The sequence below is a fragment of the Pogona vitticeps genome, chromosome 6, assembly GCF_051106095.1.
Source record: "Pogona vitticeps strain Pit_001003342236 chromosome 6, PviZW2.1, whole genome shotgun sequence".
Lineage (NCBI taxonomy): Eukaryota > Metazoa > Chordata > Lepidosauria > Squamata > Agamidae > Pogona > Pogona vitticeps.
In genome coordinates, this window is record NC_135788.1 from 14,286,140 (window position 1) to 14,302,273 (window position 16,134).

The following is a 16,134-nucleotide window of genomic DNA, read 5'->3' on the forward strand; positions in this document are numbered from 1 at the left end:
TAGTTTTCAGCTGTTTTGCTGTATTAACCCGTATCTTATTTGCACAGTTCTAAAAGGAGAAATCTACACTTGACTGTTTTCTTCACGTTGCTGTCAGACATATCTCTTTATTCTGTCTTCTTTTAGTGTTTTTGATTCTTAAAATCCTGAGCTGCTTATAATAATTTGGAAGTTTTAATTTAATCCTAGAGAGCTTCTGGTGGCTTGGCCTGTCCACTGTGGGTACATGTCCTGGTAGTTAAAGAAAAAAGATGTTCCGGTTAATGTTGTACAAGGAAGCTTGGTGGGACTTTGCCTATAGCGATCATTCAGACAAGAGATAATTACATTTTCAATTACACACTTCTTGAAGACCTCCCTGTGTGTGTTAAAAACTTACACAGGCAGCTGAATAATTGGTTTGTAATCTCTGATGCTTGTTCTGACTTATCGTTTCCAATTAGTTAACAATTCCAAATCTCAGATACTTAGGTAGGGGTGGATAGGTGCAAAACAGTTCTCAGTCTTAGTAGGTGTGAATTTAATTCTTGGAGCAGAAAAGGATAAAATAATAAAGGTTTTGTGGCACTTTCAAGACTAATAATTTCTTTTAAGCTGTTAGTTTTTCTTTATCGCTTTAGCTGTGACAGACTAACATGGTGCCCCCTGCAGAACTAGCAAAACATCTGTCCCACACACTACACCAGAACACAGACAGAGTTCTAGCTCCTGTCCTCTGAAGATGCCGGCCACAGACACTGGTGAAACGTTAGGAAGAAAAAACCTCCAGAACACGGCCGAACAGCCCGAAAAACCTACAACAACGAAAACATCAGTTTCTTTTTATAATTTTATTTCAGTTGATTGGGCAGTGCCCCATGAGCAGATACTTTGATAATGACATCAGCACATTGACCTGACCAGATAGTTAAAATTATCACTCGTTAGCCCAAGTGTAGATGTTTGGCTGGACGTGGATGCTAAGGAACGAGTCCCACATCTGTCAAAATGTCCAGCTCTGGAAGTTGGGGAAAGGAGGGTTAGCTGGGAGCTTTCTTCCTGCTTTGGTCTTTCTCCTCAGGTGAGTCACCTTTAGATGTCTGTCTGGTCAGGTGGAACTCCCAGAAAGGAGAATTAGGGGGTTTGATGTATTCCCCCCCAATATAATTTTTTTTAAAAAAAATTCCATCAATCCCATGCTTTACCCATTTGTAGTTCTTTTATAGTTATTAAAATTTTTAAGTAGTTTTGCTGCAGCATGCTTCCAGTCAGGCGCTCATGCACGCACCAGCTCAGCACTCTTGCAATTTTTATGTGGCATCTGTTTCCCAGTCTGCAGACATCAGCAAACCTTCGGAATAGATAGCAGTCAGACCAACAGGGAGTCACTTGGACCTTCCACAGAGCACTCCTGTGGTCGTGTTGTTGTTTCTAATGCAAGATTTTCTACATGTATGCATAATTAATGGAAGAAACTACCCAAGAATGAAACGCAGACACGCACAGGTCATTTTAACCGGACGGTTAATTATTACAGTTAAAAGAATCATTTGGAAGTACCTGGTGTGCCCCTTTTTGAAATGCATGAGAAAATCCCAATCGCCTTTGATTTTGATGGATAGCTTCCGTTGTGTTAAATTATGATTAAAATGATTACCCGCACGGAGGCAAAACATTGATTAATCTTTGTGACGTCTTCATCAGACAGGTAATAATTATGCGATGCTGGATCTGCTGTGTGTGTACACAGACTCTCTCTCCTATCTTTCTGTGTTGGGAGACAGTATAGCAGGTCCAGGCTTTAATTAAAATATCTGAGAACTCAGAAGGTGTCTCTGGCTTTAATTACAGCTTTGCTAGCAGCAGTTCACGTGGAATTCAGTCATATGAACATCCCTAATAGTAGAGATGTGGATTTTCCTTTGAAATAATGCTGATTAAAACAAGTACCATCCCCATGCTGGCAGTACATGTATTATGCTGCCCAGTTTTTTTTTTTTTCAAATTATACTTCTATCTGAAGCTCTAAACACTTTTTTAAAAAAAATATTGTGGCTTTTTAGACGAACACACGTTTCCAAATTTAATGTGCCTTCCTTATGACTGATTTTCATTGGATTCTTCTTCTTAGAGTCTTATCATTCTCTTCAATAGAATATCCACCCCATCACCCCCCCCAATTTTCATCTTGTTCATTTTTTCGTATTTCGTGATTTCTTGAAAAACTTATATCTGCTGTTCTTTTTAAGGAAGTGGTGCAAAAATCTGGGGCCAACAGCTACCTCTAGTGTCCAATCTTTTAAACCACATGCTTGTCTGTCTTTTCCTTATCAAAAATAGAAGCACGCTAAGCGATTCCATTAGAAACAGATTTGACAGATGAATGCATTGGCTTTTCAGCACCGATTTCTTTTTATTTCAGTAATCTTGTTATTTTTCTGAAGCCAAAATATATTTTAAACACCAATGCTTATGTGTTCAGAGCTGATCCTGGAGGGTGAACTGGGTTGTTTTAGATGGTGTGGTTGGATATCATCAGTGTTATTAAGCCGATATTTATGGGACAATTTTTTCCACAGAATCTTCTCTTCATATATCTTCCCTTAGTACACGGAGGGTCCATTAAGCTTGGAAGGATAGACGTTTGAATTACTGAATTCTTAACAAGCCACCAGCTTCTAGCAGTTGGTACCACATGTTGTGATCCTGTATTCCATCCATTTTGGTTGGAGAGATAGCAGTTGAAAAGTTAAAGAACAAACCAAGATCAGAGATTGTGTTGTTTGGACAAGTCAGCTTGCATCTGAAATGCTTTCTGTTAAATATTTCCTATAAATTATATTGCTTTGCTTTTTTTAAAGAAACGTGTGAATATGAGCCAGAGAACATCCTAAACCAGCCATTCTCAAGGGGGGGGGGGAGCATATGGCCGCCTGGGGGCCCCTGGGCACATTTGAGGAGGGGGCCACAGACTGAAAAAAAGTGAGAAGGAGATTTTCCGTTCATCTGTTTGTGTTGTATCCTTGTTTGATAGGGGGCTATGGGACCTTCAAAGAGCTGCCTGAATGAGCTGTGGCCACAAAAAAACAAGGTTGAGAATGGCTGCACCTAAGTAACTCCCTTTGAGTATCGTCTCAGCCTTTGAACATTGTGCTTCCATGGAAGAGGCTTCACTTCAACAACTTTTCACATATGGCATTAGCAAAACGATCTTCCAAATCTTAAAGCCTTGGTATCCAGGATGGCTTGTGCCTTATTCTTGTTCTGGGAATATGACACATTTTTGACTCCGGCTTTGTTCAAAAACACTTGTCTTTTTCCTCCCTCCAGCCCCACCCCTTTGTTTCACAGGCAAGCTACGAAACTCGAGTGTTCTTTCTTTTTCTTTTTTGGCCATTTGCCATGGAGTGCTATTTTCTAGTAACATGACCGTCTGGCACACACCTCCAGGCTGCTGTGAACACCGTGAGCGTGCCAAATGCGCCTTCTTTCCTTGGTTGTTATACAGTCTGGATGCAGTTTACGTGTGTGATTTCTCTCTCAACCCACGCCTCTGATTCTTCTGATCTATATATCGCTTTACAGGTTGTGAATCAAACCTTGGCAGAAATTGCCCCATGAGGATGGCATGGAGCCTTTTATTTACTAAGAAAGATGGATGGCCTCTCATCTGTTTTTCTTTTTGATGTCCCACTCAGAGGGTTTTGGGGCCACTGAGCACAGGTAGGAATCGTAAATTGGCCAGTCTAGGCGCGTAAAGAGAAGCATGAAATATCTGAATACTCATTGCCGTTTCTTGGCGAGCCGAACACCCCCAACCGACGTAACCTGAAAATAGAAAATGACTTTGCGCAATGGAATGAGTCCTCATGTTTCAATGTTTGTGAGTAGACGCTGAGGCCAAGATTGTGCCAGCTTTTAATATGAATCTTCTGACTAGTTGGAAAAACTTGGTATGTATTTCCATTGATAAGATAGTTAGGCTCAAGGGCAGATGTACTGTATATCGCCTGAGGTGTTCAGTTTACAGTGGTGCCCCGCTTTACGATTACCCTGCATTATGACGAATTCGCTTCACGATGACGTTTTTGCAATCGCTTTTGCAATCGCAAAACGATGGTCTAAACAGGGTTTTTTCGCTTTGCGATGATTGGTTCCTTGCTTCGGGAACTGATTCTTCGCAAAACGATGTTTTTAACAGCTGATTGGAGGTTTCAAAATGGCCACTGGGTAATTAAAATGGCTCCCCACTGTGTTTAGGGACGGATTCCTTGCTATACAGGTAGCGAAAATGGCTGCCGTATGGAGGATCTTTGCTGGACTGTGAATTTTTAGCCCATTGGAACTCATTGAACAGTTTTCAATGCGTTTCAATGGGCTTTTTGTTTTCACTTTACAATGTTTTCGCTTAACAGCGATTTTCCTGGAACGGATTATCGCCGCTAAGTGAGGCACCACTCACTGTATATGAGACTGGCTTACAGGCCTGTGTTCTGGATACGCAAAAAGGGAATTGAGGGGTCCTCTCTAGCAACCACTTGTCCAGATGAGGGAAGTCAGAAGGCATCTTAGAAGACTAACTTTCCCATAAAGGTTTGGAACAACAGATGTTGCTTTCTGGGGCAAAGAAGATGATGTTGATTCACCTGCTCCATGCCCAGAATCTAGCTGAACTGTTTGTTGAATCTTTCTCAAACACTGCCCGTAGGATAGAATCCTCCATTAAACCTGAAGTTGGCAGGGCAGCTTAGCAGATGCAGAATCTTCTATAGGGCTGTACTGTGCTGCCACTTTGGAGCAACTCCCAACTAAGGCAACAGCCTCACTGTCCCAAATGATAGGGCTGACCTTGTCCTCATACTGCAAGACTTCATAGGCAGGGAGGATTAGGGACTATTCATGTGTTTGGTCAGCCAGTGCCTGACCTACAGGTTTAGCACTTGGGGCTTGACAAACATATAGCACAAAGTGTATTCATTTAAAAAATATTGTTAGATCTACTGTTCTGTCCACACAGTAGATCTAACTGTTCTGTAGTTGTGTGTCTGCCCAGAAAATCCAACCAAAGTTTGCCAGGGGTGGAATTTGAAGCTACATTCCTGACTTGTGTTTGCAGCCTATATTTTTGAACTCCTCTTCAAGAAACAGACCTGGCGCAGGCATCTGATGTGACTTTTGGGAGTTTGTATTCCCCCCCCCCACTATCTACAATATATTGTTGCACAGCCTGATGAAGACTAGTACAGGGTGAAAGCTAGTTTTTTTTGTAAAAAAAAATATGAAAATGTTAGTGGTCCCATAAAGGTATCACCTGACATTGGTTTTGTATTGTGTATCGCTTTGGTCCCCCACAAGTTCTATCCTCAATTGAACAAGGTCGGACTTACTTCTGAGTAAAAATGCAGTGGATTCTGTTATAAATCTGCCTTTGTACTCCGAGTGAGTGTAAACTGATGGTTTGGGCTGTTGACCCTCGTCCACACGTAACCTTAAAATAATAAACGAGGAATAAGCCAGGGAATTGTCAAGGCTGGATTTTGAAAATGTGTATTTTGCTCAATCCACACTTTTGTCCTTACAACATCCATACTTGTTGCTGGCATGTGGAACCTAACATGGAGATCTTTTTCAGGAGGGAAAAAAAGAGGAAAGTTAGTGGTTATCTTGTTTTAGTACCTACTTCTTCAACTGTTGTTTCAAAAGAGGAAGTGCCGTTCTACTCTCAAAATGATATACATCCAACTCTCTATATAAACAGGCTGTTACATTAGAATCTAAAACATTTTCTGGCCTTATGTTTGGAATGCCAATTTAGCATTTAGTTCAGTGGAGAAAGATGGCTTAATATAACATTTCCACTGATTTCTTTGGAAACAAATGGTAGTTATAGAGCTGTCTGAACAATATACGAGAAGTGCTTATGTTGCAGTTAGCAGCAGAGAAGAAAACAAACACACAAAGCTACAGTATAATGAACAGAGAACCTGCCAAAGCTGTTAATTTTCAATATCAAGGCTTAAATTCTATGCCTGGTGAATTTCCCTTAGCTCAGCTCCATGAAGGCATCCTAATAGAATGGCGGTTTAAACAGTGCACATGTTTCACTAAATGCTCCTGATGATGTCTTTTTATTAGAAGCTTACGTGTGGGCTTTTGCCCTGAAAAATGAGGAGGACAAATCTTGAACAAGGCTGTTTCTCAGGACTTGATGTTGGCATATCTGAATTGGTGTGTACCATCTTCCTACATTGCTCAATGTTCTGCATGTGGTTCTGTACCAGTGGCCCCCAGTTTGGAGTTCTAAATGTTCTTGGGTTACAGCTGCCTGAAGCCGTGACTATCAGCTGTATTGGCTACGGGTTCTGGTAGTTGGGATCCAAGAACATCTGAACCCCAGGTTTATTAGTTTATTAGACCAGAAGCAATTTCAGAGGAATTATGACTGGGTTTCAAAGAGCCTCCTTGGTTCATTATAAGCTGCAAAGAGAAAATCTGTTGGTTATATTTTTGTTACATTTCCCAGAATTCCGTCTACCTTTTTGTCTTATCCAAATTCTCTGTTGGGTCTGAGACATATTTCTTTTCCTGCACTGAAATTCATATTTATTTCGAAATGGGGTTTCCAGCCTTGCTGAAGCAAGCTTGTGTGCATTTCTCAATTGTACACATTGCTATGTGTGTTTAACACTTGTGGTTTCTTTGTTATGATGGGAAACCAAAGGAAGCAAACATGAGTCATAGACCACAAGCTATGATACCACCCTGAGAACACTGATGTCATCTGATTTTGGAAGCTAGTCCAACCTAGTTAGTACTTTGATGGGAGACCTCTTGGAAATAGTAGAGACTTCTAGTATTGATTCTCCCATTCCATGTATGATTAGGGAAAAAGCATGCTCCCTGCCTATGGCAGTTTTTGTTTTTACCACCATGATGCCCTAAACACTTGTCTGATTTAGGATGCAAAACAGAATTAGATTTGGTTAGTACTTTAGTTGGAAACCACCAAGAAATACTGGAGACCTCTAGGTAGGGCTAAGAAATAATATTGTCTTAAACCTGGAGAATAGCTGCCACTTAGAGTTGACACTACTACCCGGTACTATTTCCCTGAAAATAAGCCCTAGTATGATTTTTCAGGATACTCGTAATATAAGTACTATCTCAAAAATAAGCCCCAGTTAAGTGAAACCCCACCCTCCACCATCGCACAGCAACCAGAAGATGATATGTCTGTACAGGTATTTGAATAAATGTAGATTGTTTTACATGAAAAATATAAAACATCCCCTGAAAATAAGCCCTAGTGTGTTTTTTTGGAGCAAATATTAATATAAGACCCTGTCTTATTTTCAGGGAAACATGGTAGACTAGATGAATTAATAGTCCAACTTCAGTGTAATACAGTTTCCTATGTATGCTCCTTAAGTGTTGTTGTTATTTAGTCATTAACTCGTGTCTAACTCTTCGTGAGCCCATGGACCAGAGCACGCCAAGCCCTCCTGTCTTCCACTGCCTCCCGGAGTTTGGTCAAATTCATGGTGGTAGCTTCAATGACACTGTCCAGCCATCTCATCCTCTGTTGTCCCCTTCTCCTCTTGCCTTCACACTTTCCCAACATCAGGGTCTTTTCCAGGGAGTCTTCTCTTCTCTTGAGATGGCCAAAGTATTGGAGCCTCAGCTTCAGGATCTGTCCTTCCAGTGAGCGCTCAGGGTTGGTTTCCTTCAGAATGGATAGGTTTGTTCTCTTTGCAGTCCAGGGGACTCTCATGAGTCTCCTCCAGCACCACAATTCAAAAGCATCAATTCTTTGTTGGTCAGCCTTCTTTATGGTCCATCTCTCACTTCCATACATTGCTACTGTAAAAACCATAGCTTTGACTATGCGGACCTTTGTTGGCAAGGTGATGTCCCTGCTTTTTAAGATGCTGTCCAGGTTTGTCACCACTTTCCTCCCATGGCTGCTGTCACCTTCTGCAGTGATCATGGAACCCAAGAAAATAAAATCTGTCACTGCCTCTATATCTTTCCCTTCTATTTGCCAGGAGGTGATGGCACCAGTGGCCATGATCTTAGATTTTTTTGATGTTGAGCTTCAGACCATTTTTCACGCTTTCCTCATTCACCCTCATTAAGAGGTTCTTTAATTGCTCCTCACTTTCTGCCATCAGAGTGGTATCATTTGCATATCTGAGGTTGTTGATATTTCTTCCGGCAATCTTAATTCTGGCTTGGGATTCATCCAGTCCAGCCTTTCACATGAGCTCCTTTAGTAAATCAGATAAATTGGGAGGGCGGAAATAATCCAATTAATAAAATTTTATTTTCCCTTTGTTCTCAGAATTTCTATTTTTTTTCTTCTTCAAACAGTGGACCGAATCAGCTACCAGCTTCATGGACTATACAGAGATCAACAGCCACAGACAGTATGCCCTGCTTAAGTTGTTGTGTCATTAAGTTATTTCTGACTTACGGCGACTCTATAAATTAGTGACCTCCAGAATATCCTATTGTTAACAGCCTTGCTCAAGTCTTTCAAACTACAGTGGGGTCTCTACTTAAGAACTTAATCCGTATTGGAAGGTGGTTCTCAAGTTGAAAAGTTCTTATGTTGAATCTGCATTTCCCATAGGAATGCATTGAAAACCATTTAATCCGTATCTGCTCTTTTCCGTCCATAGAAACGACAGTGAAACCTCTACTTAAGAACTTAATCCGTTTTGGAATGGTGTTCTTAAATTGAAACGTTCTTAAGTTGAAGGAAAATTTCCCATAGGAATGGACTGAAAACCAATTAATCCGTTCTGGCTGTTTTTTTGATATGTAGAGGTGTGTTCGTACATTGAAGCATTAGTTCCCATAGGAACTAATGCAAAGCTGGTTAATACGTACTCTACCACTAGGGGGAGAATTTTTTTTTAACCTAAGATGACCTAAGGTTAAAAAAAGAGCAGGAAAGGTTTTTTTCCTGTTCTTATCTTGGATTTCTGTTCTCAAGTGGAAGCAAAATTTAGCAAATGGAGCTGTTCTTAAGTTGGATTGTTCTTAAGTAGGGACGTTCTTAAGTAGAGACTCCACTGTAAAGGCTGTAGGTTCCATCATTGAGTTGATCTCTCTCATGTTAGGTCTTTCTCAATTCCTGCTGCATTCAACTTTTGCTAGAATTATTGTCTTTTCCATTGAGTCTTGTCTTCTCCTGATATGCCGAGAGAGGCCTCGGTATAGCCATTTTAACTTCTAGAGAAAGTTCAAGTTGATACGATCTCTTCTGCATTTATTTGTTCTGGATGTCCATGGTAAAGCTGGTAAAACTGATCTACCACTACATTTCAGGACCACCCCTCCATTAACGTTCTTCATTATTTAGCTTTCATGTCCATATATAGCAGATAGGAATACCCTGGTATGGATGATCTTGGCCTTGGAGGATGTTTGAAAAGTACCACTGGGATGTCTTCTCATACACTTGAGATGACAGTGGCAGAAGATGTTGATTTTGGCACATTCGTTCAGGATTTGGTGTGAAAAAGAAATGGATTGCTCTAGAGTGGAATTTCTTCTAAAAAGCCACCCCCCTTGTCTAAGCAAAATAGAAGTTCCCTTTGAAGATCTGTTCTGTTCTGTTAGGTGTCTGTTGAGTCTGTTTTGCTCCCATTTTAATTTAAACCAGGATATGGCATTATCATCACAAGCATATATTTCAAACTACATTTAAGTAAATCATCACATACACAATTAATTCTGCCCTGTAGTAACAGCTTTATCCACAACCTCCCACTTTTTTTTTTATTCTCCAGTAAATCTGAAAAAAGGAGGGGGTAATTTAGTCATAAAAATAAACTATATTTGGAGAATAAAAATAATTATATTTGGAGCCACAGCCTATCCAGTGAGGTATGATAAGCATGGGAAGTGATCCTAACTAAATAATATCCAGAACATTCGAGTTTTCGATGAAACTCCATCATGCCCTTCAAGCCTCAGGATTAAAACATGTTCATGTCATTAGGCAGATGATAATAATAATGCTGTGTTTTACTACAAAATTGCTATCATACTCTCTGAGGTGTAAGAAGGGATATTAATGACCATTTTCCATCAGAAATAACGCTCCTCAGCCTGGGTATCATTTCAACATATTAAACTATATTCTAATGTGCAGTTAAAGCCTTAGGGTGTAGAGATGAAAACGAAATAGTTTAATTTTAAAATGCAGTGGGGAAATCTTTTTGATGAATTTGTAGGTAAAAGTTCAGCAATGATTTTGATGATATAGAGATGCACTTAAATTACCAGGATGTAATTGCAGTTTCACATAACTATTTCTCTTCCTTCCTTCCTTCCTTCCTTCCTTCCTTCCTTCCTTCCTTCCTTCCTTCCTTCCTTCCTTCCTTCCTTCCTTCCTTCCTTCCTTCCTTCCTACCTACCTACCTACCTACCTACCTACCTACCTACCTACCTACCTACCTACCTACCTACCTACCTACCTACCTACCTACCTACCTACCTATAATGACCTGCAGCTTATTATTTTGTGTTTGTAAACAATGGCCCTTATTGTAAAATCTTAGCTTAAGAACAGAGCCACCAGGCCCTGTCTTTTGGAAGGCACTCATGGAAGTTTGCCCTGTCTGATTTTTAGGGATCTTATCTTACACTGCATCAGTTTTCGGATCTCCCACTAGCATTTTCTGGGGCCTGCAGGGGCTGTTGTGGGGAAGAGGGGTGAAAATCTGCCAGCCAGTTTATGTACATCAGTCTATAAATCCAGATGCAGTGGTAACTATCTAAGCATGGGACCCAAATAAGTTGGATGTGGCAGATGCATTAACAAAATCTTCCATAGTTTTTCATTCAAAAAGATCAAAGTATCCCTGGGTTGGATGAATTAGGCACAGGTCAATTTCCTGTTCTATATTTTCATGTGACAATAAAACAACTGTAGATCAATCACATGTCTGTGGTTTATTACTCCTGGTGTAAACGGGAACTGTAATGCAGGATGTATCATGTGCTACTCATTGTATAAAGCCAGGGTTCTTCCTGATGTGCACACATATCCACCATAATCTAGAATACAAATATTAATTCTTAAATTAAGGGGAGTTGTCATTTTCTCTAATGCCTATCAAGGTACAGTCATGCCCTGCTTAACGATTATCCTGTATAACGATGAATCTGCTTCACAACAATGTTTTTGCGATCGCAATTGCGATCGCAAAACAATGTTTTAAATGGTTTTTTTTTCTCGCTTTGCAAAGATCGTTTCCCTGCTTCGGGAACTGATTGTTTACATTACAACGATCAAAACAGCTGATCGTCGGGTTTTCAAAATGGCCGCTGGGTGCTCAAAATGGCTCCCTGCTGTCTTTTTGGACAGATTCCTTGCTCTACAGGCACCGAAAATGGCCGCCCCTATGGAGGACGGTGAGTTATTCAGCCCATTGGAATGCATTGAACGGTTTTCAATGCATTTCAGTGGGCTTTTTTATTTCACTTTTCTCTCTACAGCGATTTCGCTGGAGTGAATTAACGTCGTTAAGCGCACCACTGTAAATGTCACCTGAGAAAAATATCCTAAGCTCGACTTCTAACTTAGAATATAGTTAAAGACCATTCATCTGCTCTGTAATCTTCAAAAATTTGTGTAATTGATTGACATCTCAGGCTTTTATTCTCAACACAAAATCATTTATCGGCTATTTCTGTTGTAGACATTATTTCACAGGATCAGAGGCTCAATTCTTCTAAGCTGAACAGTGCAATCTAGTAGAGTTAAATAGGTACATTTTTCATTTGGGTATCCAATTTCAGAGTGTGGGATGGAATAAACTGTTCGAATCTCCCTATTAACCCCTTCCCCCTCTTAATATGTGCGCAAGCAGGCTAGGCTAGACTCCTTGGCTGATTATATATACCAATCTTGTATATGTGTCTGTGTGTCTGTGAGGATCTGCACTCGGGGCAGTGGTTTGTTTCAGAGTTTTATCTACTGTAATGGCAAACCTTTCTTCTAATGATGCTGGCCTCAATTTTGGTCATGGACTGTGATTGTAGAAAGTGTCTTCTGCCCTCAGGAGAGTTGTCATATATTTGGAAATGCCATGAAAATATTTTGTATTGCGGAAGAGAGGCGTGGCGTACTCATCTCTCTCTCCTTTTTATTTATTTTAGCTACGGTATAAGTGTTCTGCATCATAAACACCTTCGTCCCTAATACGGTAATTATAGTCAGGTGTTTCTCCTGAAACTGCAGATTAAACTCATTTTTAAAGTCTGCAATTAGCTTCTAGAACATTCCTTAGAATGCACTTAGTATTACTCAATGTAAGGAAGGATTCTTTTTCTGTAGGGTGTGCCTCAATACATGGGAGGAAAAAAATCTTGTTAGGAGAACGACATCCAACTTTATTTGGAACTCCAGACAGTACGAAATGACAGAACCACGTCTTAAGGTGCATTCATATGTTTAACTCAACATAGAATTGTGGGGTTCCCTTGAAAAGACTGTAATGGGAGATTTAAGGATAAAGGGTTAAATCACACACTAGTTCTATCTAGTTTATTGTTGTTCTGTGCTGTCTAGGGTTTTCAAGGTATGTGAGGTGTCCAGTAATTAGTTTTTCATTGATTCCCCCCCCCCCCCCCCGAATTTCTTTGGTTATGTAGGGATTTGAACCAATAGTTCCTTGGTCTTAGTCTGACACTTTGTCCACTACACTGCACAGGCACTCTACCTACTGAAATCAATAGGGCTTGTTACAATTCACGTAAGTCTCATGTTTTTCAACAGACGTGCTCCAAATTGTGCTAATTTTGGATTTAGCTTAACTCTCATTGCCCAGTCCCCATGCTGTAGCCTGAGTGTTAAGAGAAGAATATACCAAATAGCAAGAAAAGCATAACAGCCATACTTGGGCTGTTGTGGACAGGTTTTCTGTTAATGTGCCTTCTTTTCCCCCTTCCATCATTGCTAATGTGCATTTTCCCTCCCTAGGTTGGAGGGTCTATAGTTTCTAGGACTCCCAAATTGGACCATTTCAGTTCTGTGCAACCCACAGTTTGTCTCCAAGCCATACAGAAAATTCAGATGGTGCACAAACTATCTTTTTTAGCCCCATTAGAAGAGAGCAGCAGCATTGAACAAGCATGCGTTTTTAGGAAGCCCATTGAGTTACTCCTACGTTGAAACTGGGAATTTGACCAGTTTCTTCAGAAACTAGGGAAAACCCCCAGCTTTCTTCACCTGCTGAAGGTTTTATTGGTTTAGTGGGAAAAGCTGAACCAAATTGCATTTGAACTATAAAGAACTATAAAGATGTTTGAACCCCCAAGGGTCTGTTCCTGTCTTTTGTAGATAATGCAGCATTATTAGCCAGAGCCAGAACAGAAATACTTCTTTAAAAGTACTTCTTTTAAGACTCTCTTATCCTTTGATGTGGGTTCCGACACATGTTTAAAAATATTTTGTTTGCTGCAGTTGAACAGAAAAGGCTAGCCAATACTCCAGTTTTTTGTGCTCGGTAATGTAATATATACGGAATGATCAGCAGAGGTCACTGTAAGTTTGTGGTTTGAATGCTCTCCCTTTTCTCATTAGCATGCCATCCTTGTAATAAATTGTTTATCTCCCCCCCCCCCACAGTACTTCTACATGAGATTTCCAGGGGAAAATAATCCTTCCCCCCCCTCAGCCCCTTTTGTTTTACAAATTTTTTTGCACTAACTATAGAGATTCTAAAGGGTGGAAGCACACTAAGATTTTTGAAACTTAGAACAAAAAGGTAAAATAATGCAACTGCTGAAATGACATATTATGGACCATAGGAGACTTTGATGCTGTTTTAAGAGGGATATATATATTCAAAGACAGCTGTTGAAATAGAATCATTATGTATGCTGTGTTATTGTTAAGAATGAGTTGCCTGTAAATATCTTTGCCCATAAGCCAGATGTGTGTTGACTTTGTGCATAGATTAGTGCTGTTCCCATCTTCCCCAGAAGGAGGTTTGAATGTAACTTTGGTGTACAGTTCAATGATTAACTTGCATTTCCAAATTTTAATTAGTCTCCAAAGGCAATTGAATCTTTATGACTCTGCATCTCGTCTCCCCCCCTCCCCCTCCCGGCCACCCCAACATGCTTATTGTTCCAGAGAAAACAATCTAAAAAAATTGGTTTGTTTTGCAACATTACTGAAGAACCCGTCACACTTGATAGAGGAGGGCTGTCTGCTGCTCGTTAATTCCATGCACGCCACTGCATTAAAATTAAACAGAAAACAAGACACTCCTTAATTATAAAGTGTATTTGTATTTAATGATTACCACTTGATGTTTCTGAGTTGGACTAGGCTTCTGCTACTGGAATGTCTTAATGCTCCCTGTGCTCTATGATATCTGCCTTATTGCTAGTTTTCAAACTTTCTACATACAGTGGTGCCTCGCAAGACGAACACCTTACCGGACGAAAAACACGCAAGACGAAAGTGTTTTGCGATTGTGTTGGTGACTTACAAGACGGCTTCTTCTATGGCTGCACTTCGCAAGATGATTTTTCCCCCACAAGACCGATGCCTCGCAAGACGAAAATAGTTGCAATACATTCCTAGGGAAACCGCTTTTTGCAAGACGAAAATTTCTCAAGATGCCGCTGCTTGCGGAACAAATTACTTTCATCTTGCAAGGCACCACTGTACATTGATCAGTTTGGGCACTGACTATTGAAGGATCTAGTTGCTAGCAAAACTCTCAGCATGTTTGAATGCTGAAACGGCTGCACCACGTCTCAAGAATGTTAAAGTAATTTCTGCCATTTTGGGATAGCTTTGGGGAATGGCACCATTTAGCTGCTTGTGGGCCTAATCTTTGTCATGAAATACCTTTTAGAATGGCATAGTATCACATATGTCAGTCTTTGGGGGAAGAGTATGGAGGAAGCAAAAAGCCTATGTCAGGTACCCCTCCAAAATTAATACCCCATCTCTGAAGGCTAAAAGAAAGAGGTTCTCCCACTCACCACCACCACATTTGATTTCAGGCCTAATTTCAGGCTGACTTGTACCAATTAAAAAGATTTGGTCTAATTGTAATGTTTTCCAACTTCTGTAATTCTCAGCTACAGGACCTTCAGATGTTTGTACTTCAACTTTCAGAATCCTGAACTACTGACCATTCTGGCTGATCCTGGTGGGAACTGCAGTCCAAAATATATGGGTTGAAATCCTATTCAGAAAAAAAACCCTCTGCAAATAAGAGGAGCCATACTCTCATTCTTCTTGTCTGTTGTATGATTGCTTCCTTGACTTGAGGAACTGAGGACCGTGACACTGACCAGTGGCACATTGAGGCTCACTTGCACGATTGCCTACTTATGCTGCAATAGCTGACAAACATTGTTTGAACTGCAACATGCAGGCCATTGCTTTAGAACTGGTAGACTTAATATTATAAGTATAATATTGATATACTTATATCTAGGATGGCCAGATGTGGCTTGCTAAGCTTTAACTTTTATAGTGGTTGCTCAACAATATGGCAGGTGCCACAAATCTTCTCTTCTTGGTAGCTGTTAAATAGAAGGAGCAGTGGTCCTTGGTGTCTGGTCTATACAGATTATTGCATTTCTGTCCTTTAAAATTGTATTGTGGGCCACTTAACAATGGGAGAAACCTATTTGTAGCTTCTTATCTGCCAGTTGAGAGATAAAGTTGGGACACCAGTCCTCTGGATCTGACAACTTGCTCGATAGACTATTGAACCCCTTGCTTTTGACCTTTGTGAAAACACAGTGCACTCTTGAGTAAACCCATAGCGTCACCATAGTTACAATTGGAAGTGATGTGTAAGTAATCTGCTATGGTAGGCTTGTTATCATAAATTATCTTCTCATTGTGGAATTCTCAGTAATCCCCCCACCCTTCACCATCGTCTTGATCTTCCACGTGTAGGAGGCTATGATATTGTGTGGCAATAATAAATCAAACCCCCCCATAACTCATTAAATTAGCCTGTCTTTAAGGCAAACATCCTTCATTCTTATTCCAATATGTTGGGTTTTGTTTTTAATCCTGTAGTTGGTACACGAAATCCCAACTGAGTTGCACTTATTAAAACTCATTTCCCTCCCCCTAGCTAAAGTTGTTGGAAGATCATA

The 16,134-nt window shown here is 40.3% G+C and overlaps 1 protein-coding gene and 1 long non-coding RNA gene across 12 annotated transcripts in view; both read left to right on the forward strand.

The window, feature by feature from the left end:
- Window positions 1-16,134, forward strand: part of PARD3 (par-3 family cell polarity regulator) — a 578,687-nt gene that overhangs the window by 107,937 nt on the left and 454,616 nt on the right. The gene's annotated exons all lie outside the window — the stretch shown is intronic.
- On the forward strand, window positions 2,563-2,806 carry LOC144583796 (uncharacterized). Its single transcript, XR_013537747.1, has 2 exons — window positions 2,563-2,676; window positions 2,753-2,806. It is a non-coding gene; the product is annotated as an uncharacterized LOC144583796 (long non-coding RNA).